Here is a 7351-nt window from a genome sequence, read left to right on the forward strand (position 1 = left end):
AATGGAATTGTCAAATACCACAACAGTTTTCAGCTTGCTGGTAAACAGTATTTCAACTTCTATTCCACTGTGTAATGGCAGTGACTGATGTGTACTATATGCAGTACTAATCAAGTACAGCCCCTACTGATACTTTATCTCCAATGCTAGGAAGGATAAGAATGTTGAAATGGACCAAGCAGGAATAGAATCTCAAGTCATGTCAACTTTACTGAGCAGCACTCAGTTAATTTCAGGAAACACAAGACATTTTGACCACATGTCAATGAAGTAGTCAGCAAAATAAATATGACACTAAACAGTAGTTGAGGGAGAGCAGAGCTGGAAATAAGACATTACTGGAAGGGGAATAAATCTGAAACATGCAGAACCAGAACACAGCCACAGCTTTCTGTCATTTTCTGTCTCAAATACTTCACAAGCTTCAACTTGGTCCAAAACCTGCTCACCTCTCTGGGTGTCAAGTGTGTCTGCACCGTCTGACCAAACTTTATCAAATGTGTGAATTTTATTTCCTGCAGATGAACTCTGGGCAGTGTTGATTGCAAGAAGAAAAAAAAGTGGGAAAATAATGGAGTCTTTGCCAGATGTTCCTTCTGGCTCAGGCCCTAAAAAGTTCTGTCAAGTCACATTAGAACCAAGCTCTGGACCAAAGTCTGGTGCTTTTTCAATTTTCAGTCAGTGAGTAATGTTCTATTCATTTTTGTAACTCTATCTCACATTGATACAGAGAGTTGTTTTTAATCTTTTAAATCATGTGACCATCATTATTACTGCTGTTGACCTTGTTTGAACTATTTGATGGTGCTAAATATTGTCAGCTTGCTAACGTTAACTAGCTAACGTTAGCTAGCTACTAATATTATTTTCTAACTTCAGTCCTTAAATTTGGGATTGATTGTGGAAATTGTTCACTTCATCTTTGTGAGCCCAAGGTTTTGTATTGATGATGTCATTGTAACTGCCTTTCTGATTCTTTGCATACATAAAATTAAAATACAAATGTTAGCCTGCTCTTGTTTGTTCCCTCAGCTGCAGGTTTGACCACTGGTAGCTTAGCTAACTGTTAACCAATGAATGATTAATTGTGTGAGTTTTTCCTTTCAGTTTTCCATGATGGAAGACAACTCAACACAGGTGGTTTCATCACTTTCAGTTGTCTGAAGATTGGAGCACCACGAACCCAGAGGCTGATTCCTGAAACCATCAATAAAACTCTGCATTCACTTCTTCTGAATTTTAATTGATGATGTTTTGATTTCTTCTTCTAGAATCATCTGAACAAACCCTCCCTCAACACAGTGAAGCAAAACTCTTTGGCCTTCATCTGACAGGATGAGTTTCTTTTCCCAGTGATTCCATTGATAAAGTGAAAGCTTTGCAGCTCTCACTGGAAAGTCCTGAGGCTCGTCCCATTCTGAAGCAGGCAGTTGCTCCCAGCCAGCCGACACTTTCCCTCTCTTGTGTAGGAGTGAAGAACAAAATCAAAATAAAGAATTATCACTCTTTCATTGGGGCTCCTTTCTCCTTTTTCTGATACAGAAATTCAAAAGCTTCTATCATTTAGTTTCCAGGAAATGTTGATGACACTCTGGGATTTTTTGTTCTCCTGCTGTCACTGTCAAGTGCCAGCTTAACATGTGAGAGGTAGCAGGAGCCATGCATGTGTTCATGTTTACAGCAGACAAGGAGGAAACCTTGGAGGATTTCAGGGACTTTTAGCAGTGGTTCACACTTCAGGTGTGAAAGCTTCTGAGTATAAAGTTTTAAGTGAGCAAGCCAGGAGTTGAACCTAGAATCTTCTGACAGTAGTCAGTCATGCTATCCATTGCACCACCAGCCCTGTGAAAACCTCTTCATGTTCATGTGTACTTGATTTTATAGACAATCCAAACGATCTGGTGGCATTTTCAGGGGACACAATGGTGCAGTGGTCAGCACTGTGGCCTCACAGCAAGAAGGTTCCAGATTTGAGCCCCAGCTGTGGAGTCTGCATGTTCTCCCTGTGTCTGTGTGGGTTCTCTCTGGTACTCCAGCTTCCTCCCACAGTCCAAAGACATCAAGAGGAGACGAGGCTCATTGATACTCTAAATTGACTGTAGGTGTGGCTGTGAGTGTGAATGGTTGTCTGTCTCTATGTGTTGGCCCTGTGATGGACTGGTGACTCAACCAGGGTGAACCCCGCCTCTTGTCAGAAGGCTGCTGGGATAGGCTCCCCACACAAACCTTGACATATAATCAGTGGAGAAAAGGAAATTTATCAACACTCATGACTGAATTTGTTTTGAGAACTGAACTGGATATAAACTCTTAGAATTCAGAGTAAGGACCAGGAGGGTGGTACACAATAATAGATAGGAGGAAATGTGGAGTCTGGATTCTTTTCTAGAATGTGAAGGCAATGACAGTCCTGCCAAGTGACATCACTGACATGAATGGATGACTTCAGTCACGTGACTGGATGACTTCAGTCACAGTCACGTGACTGGATGACTCCAGTCATGTGACTGGATGACAGTGTAGATGCCAATGTAGAGGTTGGGGAAATAGTCTCTGAGAATCCAGCTTGAACCAACGCCCTCCTTGTTTTTCAAAAACCCAAACAGAGACCATCAGTCTCCCTCCAATCCTGTACTTGGGTTCAATGTTGCTGTTCCATTTTGCAGCAGTAGGTGTCGCTGTGATACCAGGTTCAGTTCAAGATTCCCAACTCCAGTTCATGATGGTGACCTCAGTGGCCACAGTGGCAGGGTAAAATGGCGCTTCAGTGGATCATGTGGATCAACTCATGTTCCCATCTCTTATGTTAACGGTCAGTTTTGACCCACGTCTTCAATCAGCTGTAAAATAAACTAAAAACAATTTTCCATCATCCAAGTTGTTTCCCATCTCTTGGTTACCTTGTTAGGCTTCCTTATCCATGGAAATATTGATTTGAATATTTTGTTGTGGGCCTCTGGACCTTTTTTAGTCAGTAAACCCTCAATTTCAATTAAAAAAATAATAAAATGAACCTCAAGAAAATCATATAAATAAACAAAAGGTTGTTGTGTTTCCCCACCATTACTGAGGGGTGTTAGAACAGTCTTTTAGTTCTTTATTTTAATATCATTAACTTTTGTAACATCCATGGTGTTATGGGTCAGTTTAGACCCTCATATATTTACTTCAAGAAAAAGGGAAAAAAGTCTCTTTTTCAGCAACAGAACTTTAATACAAACACAAAATGAAAAGCAGAAAAAGCCAGAACCCAAAATTTTGATTTGCAAGGTCAAACAAACAACAACAAGTCAAGCAAATCAAACCAACAGAAACCAACAACTGGTTCAAAACCAGTAAAAAACAAAAACAGAGGAAAAGTCTCTGTGTGCAAGAACATGCATGTGTATGTGTGTGTGTGTGTGTTTAGATGCGTGTGTGTCAAAAACTGACACACTTTTGGACATGAGCCAACAGTGGTGGTGTCTGTCAAAGAGGTGGAGCTCTGTCCTTCACCTGCAAGATTTCAGCAGGCAGCTCAGGTCCAGTTTTCTTCACTGTGCCACCATGATAAGTTTCCTCCTGAGAAGTTCTTGTCCAAGGTCATAGCTGGTAAAAGAATTGTCACAGTGATACTGGGACCCTGCAGTCCAGTCGTCATATCCAGGACCACACTGGACATGGCCGTCTTTGTTTGTTTTGTTGTTGTGCAATGTGAGAGAACATGACAGACCATGTTATACCAAAGACAGGCTGTGTGTGTGTGTGTGTGTGTGTGTGTGTGTGTGTAACCATGTTAAATTCTTTTAAATAAATGTGTTTCAACCTGCTATTATTTGTATGCTGTATGATTTCTGAAACCCAAGACTAACTAAGGTGTACATACTGCAACCTAAAGTATGGTAATGAGGAGAATGATGAAAAATCCACAAGGTGATCAGAAAATAATAAATGTATTCAGGAAAACAAAATCATCTCTGAACATGTGTGACTGAAATATGTCAGTGGGACTGGCAGAATCTGGCTTTACCACAAAGTGTCTCATCCAGAGATCCAAAGAACCAGTAGAGCCTGTTCATCGTCCCTGGGGGGGCTCGAACCACCAGCCTCTCTGTTAACAGCCGAGTGCGCTGACCGATTGAGCCACAGAGACTCTGAGTCTACTGCTTTTCATGAAGAGTTTTCAGGCTAAATTCAGTGTGTGAGGTCCACACTGCACATTTGAGGGAACATGAAGGACAGATGAGAGTCTGACTGTCATGGCGAAAGCCTTCAGCACGAGAACTGAAACAGCCCCCACAATCTTAACCCCCCAGACCAAACATCATCGTCCAGCCTCCAACCAGAGGTCCATCAGTTATCATGGGAGCCACATGTGGAGTCTGGATTCTTTTCTAGAATGAGACGGCAATGACAGTCCTGCCAAGTGACATCACTGACATGAATGGATGACTTCAGTCACGTGACTGGATGACTTCAGTCACGTGACTGGATGACTTCAGTCACATGAATGGATGACTTCAGTCACGTGACTGAAGTGCTGTGGTTCTTCTGATGAAGGGCGGCATGATGTTTGCTGTCTCAGGCTCCACCAAATGTCCTCTTTAGGACGCCACAATGTGGCCTCTTCAGTGCTCCATCTTCCCTGCATCGGAGACACAAGGGTTTCTCCTGGTGCCGACCCGATCATCCTTCTACCGAATGGTGCGGCGATGGATCCTCAGAGGACGCTGGGATCCTTCTTCTCATCAGTGCCACAGTTTTTCATGGAGGGAACAACAGGAGCGTTTTAGTCATGTTTTGCTTGGTGTTTCCGGCACAGAGCATCAGGATCTGTGACGCCATCTTGTGGTAGTGGGTCATCATCTTGTTGTGTGATAGTGGATTCATTTATCTGCTATTTCAACACATTCAAGTTCATTATCCCTACATGTCAAAATACATTTGGTGTGGAGTTTTACTTTCTGGCCTCAATCATAATGTGTGCATTTTTCTTCATTAACATTTCTCAGCTTTGTAAGTTTATGATATTTTGTCTTCCTCTGTTTTCTATTCCATTATTGTTGATGATTCTATTGCAGGTTTGAGTTCCCTGTTGACTGAAGCAGAAACAGGAACAAAAAGCTGGAGGTGGTCAGAGCTCCAAGTTGGGATGCTGATATTAAAGTAGGAGATGAACACATCCAGGTTAGCCATCACTCTCAGAACCTGCTACTTTACCTCTTCAGAATGTAGCAGCATAGCATAGCTTCATCTCACCGGTTAGTGGCCCACTTTGATGTCTGGGATATGAGGTTAAAGGTTCTTTACAGCTCTGAATGAAGGGTTTATAAAGTGTTAACAATGCCATGAATAACACAAGCATTCAGTAATCCCTGATAAAAGGAGACTCACCATCAAGTTGGACAAGTTGAAGAACAAAAGGACTTCTACATGATCACATTTATCCTCACTGGTCCATACTTGGGGACCTCTGTACTAAATGGAGAGTTGAAGAAATGGGCTTGTTGTGGCCCTGCGGTCCACAGACCTCCTGTACAGTCACCAAGCGCTAGCAGACACAATCGTAATGGAACCAATTATTTTAAAATGACAGTAACTAGTAAGAAATAAGGCATTACAGCTTTGAAGGAACTTGTCCAGCACTGGTTTGTGAGTGGCTGTTGTCCTGTATTGGCAGGAAAAACTCCTTGAAATGTCATGCAAGTTTTTTCTTCAAAAGAAATGTGTAAAACATTCAGTAACATCCAGGACCAAAGACAAGAGAGGGCAACGCTCCAGGAGTCTTTGATCTCTGAATTCTGTCTTTGAACTCTGAATTCTGTGCATTGATCTCTGAATTCTGTGCATTGATCTCCTGCTTCAGTCTTTGATCTCTGACTGATTCTAAACTAATCAAAGGATCACATCAGCATATTGGTCCAGTCTACAGATGGTGATTTTACCAAGTGCACTGCAGCAGTCCTTGTTGCTGTCTGCTGTTGTGTCACAGCAAAGTAAGGAAACAGCCTGACGGTCCTCAGGAGGAAATTCAACAACCTCCAAAGATGGAGGTGAACCTCGACCTGCTCATGTTTGCTGTCCTTGATGAATTTGGGCGGTACTCTGGTGCAGGGGTGAGCTCATTGAGATGATCTGGGAGCAGTCCTGATGTCAAATGGACAAAATGTTTTTTAAATCTCTAATGACTTGTTTGAACTGAACCTACCGGATCCTGTGGTGCCTGATGAGGAGACAACTTGGGTACAAAGTTGAAGAGGAGGGTTTTTGGAGGGGAGATGATTTTTTTTCCATTGTTGTAAATCAAAATAACTCCAACTACATGATAGAATTTTCTCAAAACATCCTGACTAAGATGGATTCCAAACCAAATCATCTGTCACAAGGGAAAGTCTGCATGTACACACACACACACTCTGGAAAAGCAGTTTAACGTTGTTGGCAGGACTCAAACCTGCGCGGGGAGACCCCAATGGATTTCTAGTCCATCACCTTAACCACTCGGCCACAACAACTACACTCCCGTGCACATTAGTAGAGGATAGTAGTAGATTTTTTTAATCTTCTCACAAACACAAACTATTTCACACTTACTCTTTTATAATTTAGTGACAAAATTTGTTTTGCTTTATTTTTTTGAACTGGAGCTTCCTGACAAAGTCAAAAAGCAATAAAAAATTCATGTACTTCTTTGATGCATTTAAAACCTCCAAAGAGGTCACACAGGAGGAAGGTTGAATCATGTGACCATCATTATAACAGCTGTTGACCTTGTTTGAACTATTTGATGGTGCTAAATATTGACAGCTTGCTAACATTAACTAGCGAACGTTGCTAGCTAGCTCATATTATTTTCCAATTTCAGGCCTAAATTTGGGATTGATTGTTAAAATTGTTCACCTCACCTTTGTCAGCACCAGGTTTAGTCTTGATGATGTCATTGTAACTGCCTTTCTGATTCTAAAATATAATGCATCCAAGAATAAAAATGTAAAACTGCCCCTCCATGGAAATATCATATTTAATATATTGCAATATTCTTTTCCAGTATACTACACTATACTTTTGTTTTATCAGAGAGACTTTAATGTCTGTCTTTGATTTCTAAACTCTGACTCTCCTGTTATTGGTGCTGACTGAATTCTACCACCTGACAGACTGGGAAGGCTCATATTTGTGATGGATCCAAAAATATAGGAAGGTCTTGTTTCAATGAATTGGTGTGAGATAACTTGTTATTTTGTTTGTAGTTGTCATGGTGACTCGTGGTGTCGGGGCTCCATTGACGATGGCATTTTGTCGTGGTTGTGCACGTGTGCAACTCAAGGTGAACGTACTCACAGTTGATTGAAGCAACTCAGATCAGCTGTTC

General features: G+C 41.6%; 1 non-coding gene across 1 annotated transcript; it reads right to left on the minus strand.

The window, feature by feature from the left end:
- Positions 1-6412: 6412 nt before the first annotated feature.
- Positions 6413-6494, minus strand: trnas-aga (transfer RNA serine (anticodon AGA)). Its single transcript has one exon. It is a non-coding gene; the product is annotated as a tRNA-Ser (tRNA).
- Positions 6495-7351: the final 857 nt, after the last annotated feature.

The sequence above is a fragment of the Aulostomus chinensis genome, chromosome 4 (genome assembly GCF_037954235.1).
Source record: "Aulostomus chinensis isolate RoL2024-O1b breed Wild chromosome 4, RoL_Achi_v1.0, whole genome shotgun sequence".
Classification (NCBI taxonomy): Eukaryota; Metazoa; Chordata; class Actinopteri; order Syngnathiformes; family Aulostomidae; genus Aulostomus; species Aulostomus chinensis.